The 20,181-nt window shown below is 38.3% G+C and overlaps 1 pseudogene; it reads right to left on the reverse strand.

Moving 5' to 3' along the window:
* Positions 1-5,458: 5,458 nt before the first annotated feature.
* LOC117340930 lies at positions 5,459-20,102 on the reverse strand (annotated as a pseudogene).
* Positions 20,103-20,181: the final 79 nt, after the last annotated feature.

The raw sequence follows: 20,181 nt of genomic DNA on the forward strand, positions 1-20,181 counted from the left end.
AACAATTCCAACAATCTGTCATGTGTAAAAAAAAATTTTCTATTAGCCAATTTTTCTGATCTCTCTGCGGACAAGCCTCTTTAATTTATATTAATCGCGCTTGTTGGCCCGTATGGAAGCGCGCGAGGGGTGTTCATGTGACGTGGGAGGAAACCGGAGTACCCGGGGAAAACCCACTTGGTCGGGAAGGTAACCCCATACCTTTTCACGTCCAATCGGGGAATCGAATCCCGGTCGGATTAGGGAACCTACACACATGTATGAAGAGAAATATCCGTCCAGTACTTTTCAAGAAAGAGTAATATCATGCAAGCTTCTATTGGTAAAATCCAAGATGACTGCCTTTCTTTGCACCTGTAATTTATATTGAAATACACAATCTGAGCTATCCCAGCCACGTTGTAATACAAAACGCGACGTCAACATTAGATGGCATCAGGTAAATTGACCAGGGTTCATACGGATTATGTCAAACCAAAGTCAAGGACTTTCCACGGCTTTTTCAATGTCTTAATTAAATATCCGAGGTCCATTTTACCAGTCATCTAAGTCAGCTTGAGAGGGAACAAGAGAACAAAAACGGAACTTACAACTGTCCACTTGATCAAAATATAACTGGACATAGTAATTACTCTTTATCACACATTTATTAAAACAGTAACATCTGTGGGGGACAATGCAGCATAAAGTTCAATCCAAATGATCAGTGGTCAGTGTTTCACTCATCCTTATGAAACCTTATTATTCAAGGACTTTTCAAGGCTGTTCAAGGTCCAGAATGAAAATTCAACACTTTTCAAGGCCAAATGTGAAATTCAAGGCTTTCTCAAGGTCCGTGCTAACCCTGTTGACGTCAACGAGGGATGCGGTACAAATACATTTAGGCTTTAACACATTTACAAGTCCCTGTCACACTAAACAATCGTGGTTCTGTATCATTGTTTCCATTTCGGTCAACTCGTTCCCCCATCAGCCAAGCTCTTCCTACGGTATACACAGTCAACTTGTCCCACATATTTTTTATGTAGTCAACTCGTCTCAACCACTGAACACTTAATATGAATCAAATCTTACCCATATAGTCAATTTACAGGGTCCCAACTACTCCTATAACATAAGAGGCCGCTGGTCGGCTCTTTTTCGGTCCCAACCAACTTGTCTCTATGCTGTAATTAAACCTAAGTTCAGATAACTCATCATATTTCAGACGGCATGAAGGACATTTAACTACATTTTTGGATAAATACTTCATTAAGACAACCAGATAAAAATATATTAATTTTATTGATCATTTATATAAATTCATAAATACAACTCTTTTTACAGATCATCAGAACAATAATATCACTATAGTCTAAAAGTTTCTGGCCTTTTATAAAATAGGATATGCAACAGTAATAGTATTTTTCAAAAGGCAGATAAAATATCAGAAACTGTCAGGTCTACCATGCATTCCTTTATTGGGTGTTTCTAGTTGTACTGAATAGGTATGCCACCATATATTTGGGGAACAGAACTGAATCTACAGCAAGTTTCCATGGTGGCTGCCATCTCTACAACATGAATGCTTCAAACCTTTTTTTTTTTGCTTCATATATTTATATCATCATATGCTATTGATACAATTTCATATGCAAATGAACATTCCTCGTCTCACTCTTGATTAACAAGAAACACATAGGCAAAAAGAATGTTCAAAGTATCACAGTTCTGGCAACATGGACTTAAGTTGTACAATTCAGAAAACGCACCATACAAACCGGTTGAGTCCTGCTGGTACGCGGTTACGTTCCATTATGAGTACAGCAGATTTTACTGGTACAACTGGTACAGACCCGATAAAGGACAAACCATACATCTCATACTGACATACCTTGTAACGTTTCATTTATATAGAATGTTTTTGGCAATTTCATTCTTATATTGCATAGACTCTTGATACATCAAAAAGTGCAGAGAAAGAAAATATTTCAACTGCATAATTTGGAATACAATAATGTACTAATAAATGTATTTTTAAAGTAAATGCAGTGTATGATATATAGAGATGTTCAAACATGGCTTTCAATATTGATAAATGAAAGTGTCCTGATTACCAAGGACACTTCAGACAATTTCAGCCCAGACACATATCGAAAGGTATAGCAAATCTTGGAACTTTCCAATATATATACGTGTACTTATACTATGAGGGCCATTCCATTTAAATATCTACCTGACCCCATGACTCCACAATAAATCATTTCTATACATGGTTGGATTACCTTCCTATTACTTCTATGTAATTTATTAAATAAATTCTGTAGGTGGTACCCCTTAACCAAACCTGGAGTCCTGCGGTGGGGTAGATGTTTTACTGGAGTCCTGGGGTGGGGTAGATGTTTTACTGGAAAAACCCTTAACCAAACCTGGAGTCCTGGGGTGGGGTAGATGTTTTACTGGAAGCCCTTAACCAAACCTGGAGTCCTGGGGTGGGGTAGATGTTTTACTGGAAGCCCTTAACCAAACCTGGAGTCCTGGGGTGGGGTAGATGTTTTACTGGAGTCCTGGGGTGGGGTAGATGTTTTACTGGAGTCCTGGGGTGGGGTAGATGTTTTACTGGAGTCCTGGGGTGGGGTAGATGTTTTACTGGAAGCCCTTAACCAAACCTGGAGTCCTGGGGTGGGGTAGATGTTTTACTGGAAAAGCCCTTAACCAAACCTGGAGTCCTGGGGTGGGGTAGATGTTTTACTGGGATAGCCCTTAACCAAACCTGGAGTCCTGGGGTGGGGTAGATGTTTTACTGGAGTCCTGGGGTGGGGTAGATGTTTTACTGGGATAGCCCTTAACCACACCTGGAGTCCTGGGGTGGGGTAGATGTTTTACTGGAGTCCTGGGGTGGGGTAGATGTTTTACTGGGATAGCCCTTAACCACACCTGGAGTCCTGGGGTGGGGTAGATGTTTTACTGGAAAAGCCCTTAAACAAACCTTGAGTCCTGGGGTTGGGTAGATGTTTTACTGGAAGCCCTTAACCAAACCTGGAGTCCTGGGGTGGGGTAGATGTTTTACTGGAGTCCTGGGGTGGGGTAGATGTTTTACTGGAAGCCCTTAACCAAACCTGGAGTCCTGGGGTTGGGTAGATGTTTTACTGGAGTCCTGGGGTGGGGTAGATGTTTTACTGGAGTCCTGGGGTTGGGTAGATGTTTTACTGGAAGCCCTTAACAAACCTGGAGTCCTGGGGTGGGGTAGATGTTTTACTGGAGTCCTGGGGTAGGGTAGATGTTTTACTGGAAGCCCTTAACAAACCTGGAGTCCTGGGGTGGGGTAGATGTTTTACTGGAAAAGCCCTTAACCAAACCTGGAGTCCTGGGGTGGGGTAGATGTTTTACTGGAGTCCTGGGGTGGGGTAGATGTTTTACTGGGATAGCCCTTAACCACACCTGGAGTCCTGGGGTGGGGTAGATGTTTTACTGGAGTCCTGGGGTGGGGTAGATGTTTTACTGGAGTCCTGGGGTTGGGTAGATGTTTTACTGGAAAAGCCCTTAAACAAACCTGGAGTCCTGGGGTGGGGTAGATGTTTTACTGGAGTCCTGGGGTGGGGTAGATGTTTTACTGGGATAGCCCTTAACCACACCTGGAGTCCTGGGTAGGGGTAGATGTTTTACTGGAGTCCTGGGGTGGGGTAGATGTTTTACTGGAAGCCCTTAACCAAACCTGGAGTCCTGGGGTGGGGTAGATGTTTTACTGGAGTCCTGGGGTTGGGTAGATGTTTTACTGGAGTCCTGGGGTTGGGGTAGATGTTTTACTGGAGTCCTGGGGTTGGGGTAGATGTTTTACTGGAGTCCTGGGGTTGGGTAGATGTTTTACTGGAAAAACCCTTAACCAAACCTGGAGTCCTGGGGTGGGGTAGATGTTTTACTGGAAAATCCCTGAACCAAACCTTGAGTCCTGGGGTGGGGTAGATGTTTTACTGGGATAGCCCTTAACCAAACCTGGAGTCCTGGGGTTGGGTAGATGTTTTACTGGAGTCCTGGGGTGGGGTAGATGTTTTACTGGAGTCCTGGGGTGGGGTAGATGTTTTACTGGAAAAGCCCTTAACAAACCTGGAGTCCTGGGCCGGTGGGGAAGATGTTTTACTGGAGTCCTGGGGTGGGGTAGATGTTTTACTGGGATAGCCCTAACAAACCTGGAGTCCTGGGGTGGGGTAGATGTTTTACTGGGATAGCACTAACAAACCTGGAGTCCTGGGGTGGGGTAGATGTTTTACTGGAGTCCTGGGGTGGGGTAGATGTTTTACTGGAGTCCTGGGGTGGGGTAGATGTTTTACTGGAAAAGCCCTTAACAAACCCGGAGTCCTGGGGTGGGGTAGATGTTTTACTGGAAAAGCCCTTAACCAAACCTGGAGTCCTGGGGTGGGGTAGATGTTTTACTGGGATAGCCCTAACAAACCTGGAGTCCTGGGGTGGGGTAGATGTTTTACTGGGATAGCCCTAACAAACCTGGAGTCCTGGGGTGGGGTAGATGTTTTACTGGGATAGCACTAACAAACCTGGAGTCCTGGGGTGGGGTAGATGTTTTACTGGGATAGCCCTTAACCAAACCTGGAGTCTGGGGTGGGGTAGATGTTTTACTGGAAGCCCTTAACAAACCTGGAGTCCTGGGGTGGGGTAGATGTTTTACTGGAAGCCCTTAACCAAACCTGGAGTCCTGGGGTGGGGTAGATGTTTTACTGGAAGCCCTTAACAAACCTGGAGTCCTGGGGTGGGGTAGATGTTTTACTGGAAGCCCTTAACCAAACCTGGAGCCCTGGGGTGGGGTAGATGTTTTACTGGAAGCCCTTAACAAACCTGGAGTCCTGGGGTGGGGTAGATGTTTTACTGGAAGCCCTAACAAACCTGGAGTCCTGGGGTGGGGTAGATGTTTTACTGGGATAGCCCTAACAAACCTGGAGCCCTGGGGTGGGGTAGATGTTTTACTGGGATAGCACTAACAAACCTGGAGTCCTGGGGTGGGGTAGATGTTTTACTGGAAGCCCTTAACCAAACCTGGAGTCCTGGGGTGGGGAGATATTTTTCTGGAAAATCCCTTAACCAAACCTGGAGTCCTGGGGTGCGGTAGATGTTTTACTGGAAAAGCCCTGATATCCATTTCTCTATACCAACATAGATTTTCCCTAAAATTTGCGTTCATGTTCATACATAGCACATTCCTATATCATAGCACTAGTCAGAAATACTGTATTAAAACGTACTTAATTTGACACACTCAAATTTTAGCACAATACCAAATTAAAACTGATTGGAGAAATAATAAACCAACAGTAATTGCCGTAGAAACCAATGTAGATAAACTACAATTAGAGATTTCATAATTTAGCAGAATGCTTCCAGCGTGAAAAAACGCTAAAATGAGATTACTGCTCAAATATGTACGTTTACAGTATTTTAACATTTTAAAAACTTCTTACTTTGTAGTTTTCAGTATAAAAAGTTGATAAAATGTCCTGAATGATTTTGACTATTATAGTACTAGTAGTTTTCAGATCCCCATATCCTCTATCTGATGACACTGTTAAGGTCCTGTCATCTGTCCTCATTTCCATTCCTCACTACGGTCGCTAGTTTCTCATCAATTACCCTGTAACAAACCAACATGAACATTTATCTATCATCAAAAGTATGAGATTTGAGGCCCAGTGAGATAGGTATGGTTGAAATCTTGCCCCCCTGCTCTAGTGTAAATATTTAGTACAAAATGTATGATATTAAGGGAGGGCTTATTTAAATTTAATGATTCTGCAAAAATGAAAGGGGTTTTATTTGTGATCAGGCATCTGTTGGCAGGAACTTATTTGTGGACAGGATATTATTTGGGGACAGGGACTAATTTGTGTGGACTGGGGCTTATTTGTGTGGACTGGGGCTTATTTGCAGATCAATATGTTATACACTTACCGTAGTTGTTCCTCATACTGCGTCCTCTGACGTCGTAACATGATTAGTAACTGGTCGTCGGGAAATTCGCCATCAGATTCTTCCTCTAAGAACAAAAAAAAAGTTAAACCTGATCAGGTCAAAATCTTTCAAGATATCTTTCACAAAACATGACCAGTAATATTCTTTTTTTTTTTTTTTATAAATAACAGGTGTTTTGCACCGCACCAACCAGATTTTGATATTTCAACCTATTTGGAGTTTTTTGGTCACATCCTGTAATCACTTTTAGCTCTTAGCATCAATGAAGGGCCCTAATTAGATAAAACAGCTGTATGGTGCATTTCATTACACTATATTTAAATTTGCTCCGCATGTCCCCATTGACACAATGCTAAGAGGCAGTTGCCACCATATGCCTATAACACCCAGTGGTCATGATCATATTACATTAAAAAAGGCTGGATTTTTTTTAAGTTGTTTTATTATTTTTATAAGTTGACGAAAATGTTAAGAAAATGTAAATATAAGTATTGAACAGTGGGTTTAATGTTGTTATAGTCGATATGGCAGCAAGATGTATGGTGGGCAAATGTAGCATGGGAACCCTACATGCCATTTGCCCACCATACATCTTGCTGCCATATCTACTATAACAACTTTAAAACCTCTGTTCATTGCTTAAATGTAACGTTAATTCTCAATTTGTTTTACATGGTGCTAATATCTTGTGTGTCTTAACATCTTTTGTACAATCCTCCGATACACATTTATCATCCATATTGGGGACAATCCTCCGATACACATTTATCATCCATATTGGGGACAAGTATATTTTTATATGTGAATCACAGTCAGATTGACATATTGAGCTTCAGAGCGTAAATACCTGGTTTATTAAATTTAAAAAAAAAAAGAGAAAAAATTTCTTTTAGCTCAACTCCTTCAAGCCCTTGCCCATTATCAAATCTTTGCTGGGTTTCATCAGATCTAAGAGACGCAAATACCTCACATAAGTTCCTTTGACCTTGTCTGATACAAGTTCCATACTTTAAAATGTTTAAGGGGTTATAATTAATATCTACTCAATGGGAGGACTCCTGGTCAGTTTATGTTTATCACGGTACAAACAGTTGGACCATTAAGAAATAATGATGGACCTAGTAATTCTATACAGTGCATTCCGCTTAATTGGGTTGCCTATTTCAGGGACTTTTTACCCGATTAACAGACTTATGCAATAAGCCAAAATGCACGTCGCCATCTTAGATTTGGTCCATAATGGTTGTCAAGACTTGGGTCGATTTTGGATGAAAATATTTGCGTTGTTAATAAACGGTGTTTTTGTTTGTGCTTTTACTGATGTCAAATTGTCAGATTACTATTACTAATTGTATAAAAATACACGTATTAAAATAATAAAACCTTAAAGATTGTTTCTTATTCGCGACACAGTACAATCGTAGCACCTCAAATCGGGGGTCATACATCCCTGTTTCATCCACGTGTTCCTAATTATATAATATGACAAACGATCTAAGGACTCGCCAACAATTACAGCTAAAATAATTTATGTTTATCATAGAGACATTCTTATGTTCGCTATGAAGTTTAAAATTGTATTGCTTTTGATCATGAATGATACTTGACGAAGACTTCCTAGGCCCAACATGTTAAATCAATCAAAAATTGACAAAAGGGTTTTGTACTCATAAACAAACCGACCCCAGGTTTGTCAATAGCAACCATAAATAGAAGTTATTGAATTCAAACAGTACCATACAATATGCTGCATTTTCTCCAGCATCCACACTGATAAGATTTTCTTTATTTCTGAAGTCCTTCCTTTGGATCTTAATTTCTCTGATATAACCCTTAAATAAAATATATTGTTACCTTCATCCTGCCTGACTCGGGGACATGGCGGGGCAGACTCAGCAGGGGCGGACTCGGGAGTTGGCGGAATTCTGTAACGAGTTTGTTGGGAGTGGGATTCCGATAAGGTATGGTCAAATGATGCGGACTGAGACACGAACGTTGGCAGGCTGTCGACACTTGAGATGACGGAGCTTGTTGACAGATCAAAAAGTCTGTCTTTTATCACCTATAATAGATATGGAATACACATTAAAAGTCCTTTTGTCAAAGATATCAAGAAATGTAAGAAGGATGCTTATTGCTGTTAACATGAAACTTGTCAGTATAACACTTAAATTTCGTAATTACCACAAAACCTAGTATTAAGATATGAGAAGAAATTAATTAATAATATTGTATAGATATCTATGTTATCTGGAATCAGTTCTGCAGTGAATAAAGTCATCAAGATCAATCCTACAGTGAATAAAGTCACATGAAGATCAGTCCTGCAGTGAATAAAGTCACATGAAGATCAGTCCCGCAGTGAATAAAGTCACATGAAGATCAGTCCCGCAGTGAATAAAGTCACATGAAGATCAGTCCCGCAGTGAATAAAGTCACATGAAGATCAGTCCCGCAGTGAATAAAGTCACATGAAGATCAGTCCCGCAGTGAATAAAGTCACATGAAGATCAGTCCCGCAGTGAATAAAGTCACATGAAGATCAGTCCCGCAGTGAATAAAGTCACATGAAGATCAGTCCCGCAGTGAATAAAGTCACATGAAGATCAGTCCCACAGTGAATAAAGTCACATGAAGATCAGTCCCGCAGTGAATAAAGTCACATGAAGATCAGTCCTACAGTGAATAAAGTCACATGAAGATCAGTCCCGCAGTGAATAATTTATATATCCTACAGTGAATAAAGTCACATGAAGATCAGTCCTACAGTGAATAAAGTCACATGAAGATCAGTCCTGCAGTGAATAAAGTCACATGAAGATCAGTCCTACAGTGAATACTGTAATATGAAAAACAAACAAACAAACAAACTTGGCCTAGCTTTATCAATGTCATGCAAAAAGGAAACTATAATTGTTTCCTACCACCTAGCAAGTGCTTCGGAGCAAATATTTCCTCAAGTTTATTCACTAGATTTCCTGCCCTAATTTATCTTCTGTATGCTATGCTTCGAAAATTCATGATTTCTTTTTTTTTTAATTTTAGTAGATCATTCCTGATACACATGTTAATTTTTTCATTATATAATAGTTTTTTCTTGTCCATTATCTAAGGAATGAAATACATATACCGTATACAACCTATGCATAAACTTGTATCTTATAAATGATACCCTTCAGTAAAACTATCCCATGAAAAGCAAAATCATAACATAACATAACATTTTTGAAGGAGTTATACAAAACAATCAAACCTGTTTAAAAAGGTCACACAAGGGGCAAGAAAAGTGACCTTTGTAAGCAGGTTGTCTTTGTATAAATGTTGTAAGATAGGAAATCTTTATAGACAGGTTTTATACACATGTGGCCCTTACAAACAGGTTTTCTTTTATACAGATCTAGATGGCCTTTAGAGTAGGTTTGACTAGTTCCCTCCAATACTACCCACCCCGGTAAGTGTCCACCAACGACAAGTTCCCTCCTGTACTACAAACCCCTGTAAGTGTCCATCAAAGCCAATGACAGAGATCTAGTTATTATTTCACAATTATCATTTAAATTGTATTAGAGTAACTCTAACAAATGTAAAATCCCCAGGTATATTTCAAGGATCGCATGTTTGATATCAGCTGATTTACCTGTCCAATGGTTGACTCCACATGTGGCTTTTTTTTCACTCCAGCCCGCGGCCTTGGACTTCGCGACCGTCGGAGTACAGGAACACTTTCTAACTCCTCTTTCTCCTTTCTCTCTTCCTCCCGTGATAACTCCTTCACAGCTCTCTCATTTCTTTCAACTCTTCTCTCCTTTTCTTGATGATGGTGTATTTTATCTCTACCCTGACAATAAATCCTGTTTGTCTCTTGCTGAAATCTTCTCCTCTCTAAGTGCGAATTTCTTCTGTTCATTACTCACTTTCTCACGACCTGACACCAAAACATTGTCCCTTCTTGAGGAACTATTTCCTTCTCTGGGTGTTCTGTCTCTCATTTCTATGTCCTGATCAACCCTTTTACTTCCAGATCCACTTTCCTCATCATAGTTTATTTTCCGTTTGACCTCTGTAACCTGACCTCTGACCCTCGAGCTTGTGTCCTTTTGACCTGAATCATCACTGCGGTCATGCTCTTGATCAGAAAAAGACATTTCTATGTCTGGTCTCTCTGCCTCCAGATATTTGTAAGTTTCACTTTCTGATTCTTTCACATTATCTGCTGAGTCAGCATTCACGGGAGCTTTTCCGTAGTGCTTGGTGAACTCTGATTGGTGGGGACAGGGCAATAAATCACACAGGAGGTGAAGATGAGGCTCCACGGTCTCATCCTTTTTGCCTTTTCTTTTGAGAGTGGGACTCGCAATCGGGGGATATCCCCTAGAATCATGACAGTCTGATTTCTCTATAGGCGTCCTGGGTGCTTGTGTGTCTTCCTGAAACAAGTTAGATTAACGATGCTGAACAGTTATATTTGTGTTCAATGAACAAATTTATGTGAACATTAAGTGTTCTTTGAAAACTTTATTTAGGAATTCTTTTCACTATGATGCTACATGCTAGTGAATCTGTCTACACTGACATCATTATGGTCAAAACTCTTACACTTTTGAATTGACATTATAAATACAAAAGTGACAAAAATTGGTCAAGATCTTAATCATTTCAATTGATTCAAACTAGTTCCCCCTGGGTGTATGGTCAGGTAACATAATCAGTGTGAAGTATACTGTCCGTGTCTATATAATTTTTGAAATCGCATTTGTCATTCACTTTTCTTAGTTTCTAGACCCTCACCTTTCCATCACCTGGTAGAGGGAGGTTTGGAGCAGGAGTAAAGCTGACTATTCCATTGGCCATCTGAGGGGTGATAGGAACTCCAACTTTCCCTTCAGACAATCTCTGCTTAAACTCTTCCAATCTTTTTTCCACATCACTCTGACAAAAGAAACAAATACCCTTAAGTTACACTGGTACAAAATTTGGTTAAATGACATAATCTGTGTTTTTCTTGGCCAATTTTGGAAATCGGGATGTTTATAAGGAAACTTTTATTTTGAAGATTTTGGAAATTCTTACTTCATTTGGAAATATAAACAAGTATCTACTCACTCAAGTATATAGGCAAAAAAAACCCACTGAAAACACTTTTGAGAGAATTTTACAAACTAAATATGTTTTTTTTTCACTGGGATGCAAATGAGTTATCAGTCAATGAAATAACGACGGACTTAGCTAGCAGTTTGTCATGTTCAGGTGCAAAGCAATATAAAGTAATGGTCGCTTAATTGAAGATATGCATGTTTTGAATGTATTCCAGCTGTAGTAATTACAAGACACATCTCCATCCTTTGTGAATTCACAGTACTTATATACTTACCATTGTCTGTGATTTTGGGACAAAAGGACTTGGAGCAGGTGTGTCCTTGGCATACGTAGTTCTCTCCCTTGCCTGTTCCATCTTACGCTTAATCCGCCACTGATAGAGAATGTCTTGTTCCGGACATGTTGGCTTGGTAACCGCAGAAATCGGTACACCAAGATTAAATCGGGGAACATTTTCTTTATCTGCAATCATGAAATATTGAAATATTATTTTAAGATTTTTTTAACATATATTTAATTGCATTTCTAATCACATGTATACATACTTCACTTCTGTTGTAAATTTATATTGTAAATGTCATAACCTCCTCAAGCACAAAAAAAAATCAAATTTCACCAATTCAAACATGGAACATATAGTCGAAAAAGACATTCTGTGACTTCGTGTAATAAAAAAAACCTCTCTACGGACAAGATTGACACATTTCTCTGGTAAAAACTGAGTAGACAATTCAAATGCAAGCAGTACCTATATTTTAACTATATGAGCTTCGGTATGATTAGAGGCCGTCATCAGGACCAAGTTGTTAGAAAGTTGATTAGGGTATTAATCACAGTTTCAAAATCCTGAGATAAAATAATTTCTGCAAATACTGACTTAACAAAATTTTATGAAACCATAACACTCTTCAGTCTCTTCCTACCTGCCTATCTTAAGGAATATACTCAGGTTTTGAAGTTATGGCCCTGTCACACTGTTGCGTATGAGAGAAACGTATGAGTTGCATATGAAAATTCATAATACGGTAAACCTCCGGTTAGTTCGAACAAAATTAAATAAATATTGACGAACCTGTTCGAATTATTTGAAATTATGCTTCAGAAAATATGCGCGAGTTCGAACTATTCGAGACAATATCGGCGAAAATCTCGGCAGAGTAAAATCATTAGACACAAACACATCCATCGTAAATCTGATACGTAACAACGGCGGCCTGAACAATGGCACATTTATAAGTAAGTAAAATGATAGTTTTTCATTTAATTCAATATTAATTGATCGTTAAACGTTCTTCATTTCGCGATAATTATGATGGTTTTTGCGCGAAGCTGCTCGCGGATACTTAAGAGATTGTCCAGTCACAATGAAATAATCATAATGCTAAGTTAACACTAGTTATATGTGAAAATACACGGACGATTTCTTAGTTTGCCATACACAGCGCGAATACAAATATCGCATGTTATTTATACATTGTCGGGGCCTAAATTTTGCAATCAGCTGTCTCGTGCGTGGTGTATTTTGCAATGTAACAAAAACTGAATTAAAGCTAAAATATGTGGCATATATTAAATCACAGATGCATTCTAATGATTACGCATACAATCTTATAACCTAAACGTGCTTGTTGATCAAATTTAAATCTTGGCATTTTTTGTGGGCCGGTCATCGGGGCCGGGTCGTCGCGAGCTTTCAATTGAGTTTGCCGATAAAAAAATTCTTACTTTACGTTCTTCATTTGACAAGTTCGAACTATCCGAAATGTTGTCAGTTATAAACAGCCAGAGTTCGAACTATTACTAGCTAAAAAAAATACTGTTTTTCTAGAAAAAAATGTGTGTTCGAACTATCCGCGTGTTCGAATTAATCGGAGGTTTACCGTATAATTGTCATACACACAAAAAGCCCTTGAAAATACAGAATTGTGCGTATACTTACTGTATTGAACCTATGAGTAGCGTATGGCCAGCGTATTGACAGCGAATGTCAGTGTATGACCAGCGTATGGCCAGCGTAATCTGCGTATGGCTAGCGTATGAGTAGCGTATGAACTGCGTATGCCCAGCGTACGAACTGTGCATGCCCAGCGTATGAACTGTGTGTGCCCAGCGTACGAAGAACTGAAGATGAGCTAGAAATGGGAGCCGATATATACACTTTATCAAAACGCTGGCAATATGCTGAGAATACGCTGGCCATACGCCAATAATACGCTAGTTGTACGTTAAATACGTTACTCAATCATCAGGCATACGCCAAGATGTCTATATACATTGCACAATACACCTTCCGCCAACGTATGGCAACTTATGTCCAGCGTACTCGACCTATGAGTATCATACCTATATCGTACCTCTAGCGTATTCAGCGTATGCCTAGCGTATGCTTAGCGTATCAACCATACGTCCGCATACGCTCAAAATTTTTGAACATGCTCAAAAATTTATTTCTGCCTCAGTGTATGCCAGCGTATCCCAGCGTGTTTGAAATGTATACAACCTATGCCTAACGTACCCCTAGCGTATGTCAGCGTATGAGTGATCATTTTTCATACGCTGGCATACGCTAGTACGATACGCAACTGTGTGACTGGAGCCATAAAGGAGAAATAATATTTTCACTAATCAAGTGATGAAGCTTTTGAACCTACCTAGGTTAAAAATCCCTTAAAAAGCCACAAATTTTAATATTTCCTGATCATATCAAATATGCAATTTCCTTACAATACAGTAACAAGTACTTCAGTAACTACAGCCCTATCAGTTTTGCTGTTGAGGGTCTTTTATGAAAATAATGAAAACAGATTATCGATGGAGACACACTTTTGATAGTAATGGTTGGCTAATTTATCTAATGAACACATGGCCAAACTTTCTTCATGAGGTGCCTATAGCATATTCTCTCATTTTGTATCGTTGAAAATAAGCCAATTTGACTTCTATTTGACCTCTTTTTGACCCATCTCTAAGAGCCTTAGAGACGGTTAACATGTAAATTATAGTATAACAATTTTCCTTGATCTTTGGCCATGGAAAGTTCCCACATAATATAAATTTTGATATTAATTTTATTAAAAACTGCTTGTTGCTTATAGACGCAACGTGACAGACAAATAGTGATCACAATAGATCACTTCAGACAAAAAATAACTTTTAATCAAGTCACCTAAAACATCCCACCAATTTTTGCTGAAAAAAATTTTTTATAGACTTTTAAAGGTGATTAGCTTAAAATGGAATGCAAACCTTAATTTACGAGTGAAGCACCTTTTATAGTGTGAAGTTATAAAACACCAGAAATGTCATTCTCAGCCAACATCAGCTGTCAATTCAAGCTATCCTTATACCATCGACAAAGGGCAAGTAACTCTTGACAGATCAGAATACAGAAATGAATGTATTTATTACACTTGGCTTACAATTGATTTATTATACAAAAACAGCAAGTGCATCATGTTGATCATTTTAAACCATTAGTAATAAAAAACTTACTTAAATCTTTTACAAATTTCGGTCGATATGGCTGTTCCTCTAAGCTGATTTGGGTTGTCTCCCCTAGAGAACTCCCCAGTCCCTCTGTGCTGACCTCAAAGTCATGATCGGTGGTTGCCAGGCTACTCAAACTAAGGATGAAAATTACCAAATACAAATGTCTGATGTATATATATATGTATCAAGTTTTTATGGACTTCCTGAAAATATTTAATTTCTTTAATTTTCAATGCTTCATTGTTATTTGTTTGCTGGGTTTATTGCCCCGTAACCAGCTAGGGTCATTTTGAGACCTAGTCTCTTTGTAGTAGTTGGTGACTACGTCACTGTACAACATACGTGAGGCCCATCTCACCATCCAGAGCAATTAGGGTAAAATATCTTGCCCAAGGACACAAGGACGAGCCACAGACCAGCCCGTTTCTCACATACTATTGTTTTTTTTTTGCTTTTAATTTGACCTTATATTAAATTACCCTTCTTATTTATGACATTAGCTTAAAAAACACCTAAAATAGTCTTTCATGCTACTAACCTTTTCTCAAGAAACCTATCAGCTCTTTCTTGTAGTTTCCTGGTGCGTTCTTCGGAGGGTGAGGCTGGGACAGGTTGGAACTTACTTGGACCCTAAAGATACAAAATCAAAAAAATGTGAACAAATAGCTTTGTACTGAAATTTATTACTATTATTATTTTCAAATAAAAACATCTTAATTTAACTTCAAATGGGAACTAACCCGATATTTGCTATGCTTCGATTGTGACAGACTGGCTAGAGACTCCTCTGTCAGTTGATGTGTCTTCTTCCCGTGTGTGTGACTACAAACATCCCGAGGGGTGGATTTTTCTGAGGGTAATTCCTTGGCACCCTGTTCTAGCCACCAAAAGTCCCCTGGGTCAGATGTTTTCTGACGTTCCTCCCGACTCATTGGGTCGCCACTTCGGAATCTCTCAATATACCTGATAACAAAATAAGGCAAGATCTTAAAAATCTTATAGGATTTCTGAGTATTAATTGTATTGTGTGTCTGAAATTTGACTGCTGAAGAACTACATTAATGTGAGACTTCATAACTGAATGAATCATTTCTGACATCTAAGATTCCATCTGGTTAACTTCAAAGGCCAAAAAGAGGCCCAGAAGGCCTGTATTTGTCAAAACATTCTTATCTTTAACAGTACAAAAAATAACAGTCCCCTGAGAGACCTGACTTGAGATTCATTAATATTCTTTAATTTCTATAGAAAAATATTACAATATTTCAGAAAAGTTTCTTTTTAAGATTTTTTCCTTAATATCAATATCAAAGTTAAGGAACATTGACAAAAGTAGGACCACACCATCAATTTATGTAATACCTAGTCTCATTCACCCGAATATGATCCAGACCACACTTTGTCAAAAGCTATCTGAGTGAAATGGACCAAAGATAAAGTTGATTGGCCGACTGACAGCAGACACTCTGCTGTGTTATATGCACATGGGTCTTTTGGATAAGATGTGTTAAACTTACTTGCTCAGCACCGTTGATGTTGGTGGACCATCGTCTCTAGACATTTGTTGTTTGTCCCTTACTCTTTCCTTCCCACTCAGCAAAGTACTCTCATTTTCTGAAAACTGTAATGTCTGCTTCAGGTCAGCGAAACGGTCAATGTAGGAGGAGTACTTCTTCGACAAATCTGTTGTTTGTGGACTATTGTAATCGACACCAAACAAGCTGGAAAGAGAGCATGGATCACACAACCAGTAAAGTGATGTTATCAGTTTTGGCGGCATATTTTAAACGAATAAAATATTGATCATTATCCATTTTATAGGTTTTCCTTTCAGATAATTGTATCAATAATAAGAACACTTAAGAGGCTATATCAAAACAAATTACAGAATATTTTCTATAAATCAGTCTATTTAAATGTAGAATTAATTACTAATTCTGAGCTCTCTGTCAGGGGCAAGGAAAGATAATGCTGGGCTATTTCTTTACTCTGCTGATTAATAAGCAGATATATATATTTGGTTATATGCCTCATCATTATTATTAAACCTCAAATTAAAAAAATGGCTATGGAATTCCTCAATGTTCCTGAACTTAAAATTTTCCAAAGGGAGATAATTTTTTGAGAGGACAATTTTGTCAAATATATTGAAAATAGAATTCACTGCAGTGTCTAAATGTACAGGGCTTTTTGGGGCTGTTAATGGGCCCCATTCCCGATTGGAATTATTTCATTTTAAAGCCATATTCCCAAAATAATATGTTTACTCCTGAAAAAATCTTTCCTGATTCATCAATTTTCATCAAGCCCTGCCATATGCAAGTCCGCTACATCAAAGCTTTGATAATTTCTTTGTATAAATCTAGATGTTTTCCGAATACATATACATCCTCAATACTCCAGGGTAGGTTCCCTTTGTTACCCCAGGAAGCATGCATTTAAACACAATCGTAAACAAGGTGTTTCATAGATATGTTGCAGTTACAAGTTATTAATATTACCATAAGAGGGTTATCCCGCTGTTGCTAGGGAAAAGTTAAATCAATCTCATACAGGAGGGTAAAAACAGATGACACACGCTATATGACGCTGCTCACAATAACGTAACATCATCACTTAACGTTGAGTAACCAAGTCCTAAATGATGACGTCATAAAATCTGACATTTGCTAGCAAGTCTGTGAGAAAAATAATCAAACATGGGTCTTTTCCGCAAACAAGGATATCTCAACCTTTGTGTAAGAGTTTGGCTGGCCAGCACTCTGCAAGCCTCGTGCTGACTGGCCAAACTCTTACACTTGGGTAGAGAATTCCCTGTCCACGGAACAGACCCATGTTAGATTCTATTAATCTTGGTAGGATTAATCCTGAGTTTGGTATATCATACCTTACAGTTGACTGGTGCTCACTGCTAGGCCATGACTCATCAAATTTTGGAGATACTGCATCTTCTCCTAGTCTTGGGGGCTCCTTGCTAGACAGAATATTGGCACCTTTAAGGAACTGCTTATCGGGAACTGTCAGCTTTGTTCCATTATCGTCTCTCTTGCTTGGACCACGAACTGGACTCAGTGCAGTCTGAAACAAGAACATTGTTTAATTATGCGCTTTTAGCGATTCCCAAAGCTTATATATATAGTCAAATGTGAAGCATTAAGAAAATATAGTGTTGACAGATTTTTATCAAAACATTTTCTATCAGTCAACTTTTAAAATTATGAATCTTTTTTTGATAATTTTCAAATTAACTTGTCCTTTTTATATTACATACATATTGAAGACATTGAAAAGGAGTGGTTCTCAACATTCAACAGCTTCAAAATTTAAGTAGGTTTATAAACTTTTATTACTTGCTGACCCGTTTCGCCAGTTACTCTAAACTGCTCGTCAGGGCAAAGATACAACAATTTCCAACCCCTGAAGTACCCTCAAAGTAGTACCCGTATCATGTGACTATTATTGTCATAAGGGTGATAACTTGCATTTATAATAGTAGGGGCGGAAATTCTCTGTTAGCAATGTACAATCAATACATATAGGCCTATATATTTAAAATAAATGTTTATTATAGAATTAAAATGTTGAAAATGTCGTAAGAAAACAGTGGTGTCTAATTTAAAATAAAAAGTCCAGTCTCAAACATGCTGTATCTTACTTGTTTCTGTGTGTGTGACAGATCTTTTTGATTTGTTGGGTGGTAAAATGCCTTTGGTACAGGGTCTTCAGCAAATGGATCCCTGGAAACAAAGTACAACGAAGTCATTAAAACTGCTATAAATCTTCTAGTCTAGATCAGTTCCTCCTGGGGGTTTCATTATATTAATCTGTAGAACAGGATAAATGTTATATGTAACTTAACTTTGTTAAAGAGCGTGTCCATCATATAGTGTGGATGTCAGTCTCAGAAAAAATCTTTACTAGGTTTTTACAGACTGAACCTGCACTTATGACACTAGTACTGTGCCCCAAGATTTTCAGCTAATAAATTTCAAGATCTAGAGCTCAAGTAGATGAGTTCAGGGGGAAAAAGTATATTTTCATATACATGTACATATATATCAGATGGCCCATATGCATGTTAAGCTAACATTTCAACATTTTCAACAGAGGCGTTTTTCTAAGCTTAAGTTTATCAACACAGTTGCAAATTGTGTGTGGCACATACAGAATCAAGCATCCTGCATAAGGCGAATCATGAATCAATCCTGCCCTGGCCATGGTAACTACAGGAGAATAAGATGAGGAATACACTCATGAATCATGTTCCCCTATGCAAGAAACACCAGGTACTGATTACTAGTTCAAAAAGGATGGGACTGAATTATAAACTAATTATAAAGCTGCTAGAAAAAAAAGTAGAATGACTGGCCCATGACTCCGGAGAAGACCCAATGCTGGTATATTATATTTAATATCCTGTCCCAACTGGTGTTGTAGCAGAAAAGCATTTATATACACTTTTGATTGAAAGTGTCAAATGCTTTTTCCACTACAACAGTACTAGCATACGTAGCCCGAGTTTCCTCTGGTCCTGACACCATGTTTGGCGTAGGGCCAGAGCACACTGCTATATTAAAACGTGGAAAGCGAGCTCAAGGGTCTATAATACTGATGGAATAAAATATCTAGATGAGACTAAATGGGTGTTCTGGGGTAAATATTAAAATAAATATCTCATTTATCTATATATACGTAATTAATGTGTTATGTCACACCCAATTTTATTGTATTTGCACCACAATCTTAGTGACACCAAATGGTGTCAGAGAATTCCACGTTTTCATATGATATATAGTAGTGCGCTCTGCCCCTACATGGGTGTCATCAGGGGGAAGCTATAATACTCCTCCTACCCATGTCCAAGTCTGGTGTCAAAGATAAAGGAAAACAGCTTATACAGGTATACTGTTTATATACTAAATTAGCTCCTATAACATGTACTGTACATTGTAAGAGGTCTTTGATCATGATTGCATAGGCAACGTTATACTCTGACAATAGATTTTCGCCTGCTGAACCTCTAACAGTGTTGGAGTAGTCTATACTTATATACATGTACTATGCGTTTAACAGCTTATTTCTTCGGGACAGTAGTGACATAATTATATATTTCCCCTTTTACCAACTCGGGTCAACTAATTTTGTAATGTTTTTAATTGATTTCTAAAACTGAAATTTTGAATTAAATCTCGATAATTTCAGATTGAAATAAATAAAATTATAGGTAATCCTAAAATATATATTGAGGTACGATCGTCCAGACATTATTTTTTTATGAATGATACCGATATGTCTTTATTGGACAATTTCTACTCAACAGCCTAACTCAAGTTTGAGCATGTTTTCATTTTCCCCATCCATATTCGTTTGGTGAGGTTGTCACTTAATAAAAGAGAGAGAAATTAGCCCCAATAAAACTTACTTAAAACGTTGATATTTTGGTATTTCAGAAACCATTCTGATTCACAAATATACTGTAAATGTTGTCATTTCCATGCTACCTGCTTCAACGATGTTCAAGTGTAGCCGCCATCATATAAACATACCTCATTTTCGGTGTGGTTGATACATCTTACAAACTACTTTCCATTTAACGAAAACTATTTACAGTGTCAATGCAGTTTATTTAACAATTGTCAA

The sequence above is a fragment of the Pecten maximus genome, chromosome 13, assembly GCF_902652985.1.
Source record: "Pecten maximus chromosome 13, xPecMax1.1, whole genome shotgun sequence".
NCBI lineage: Eukaryota > Metazoa > Mollusca > Bivalvia > Pectinida > Pectinidae > Pecten > Pecten maximus.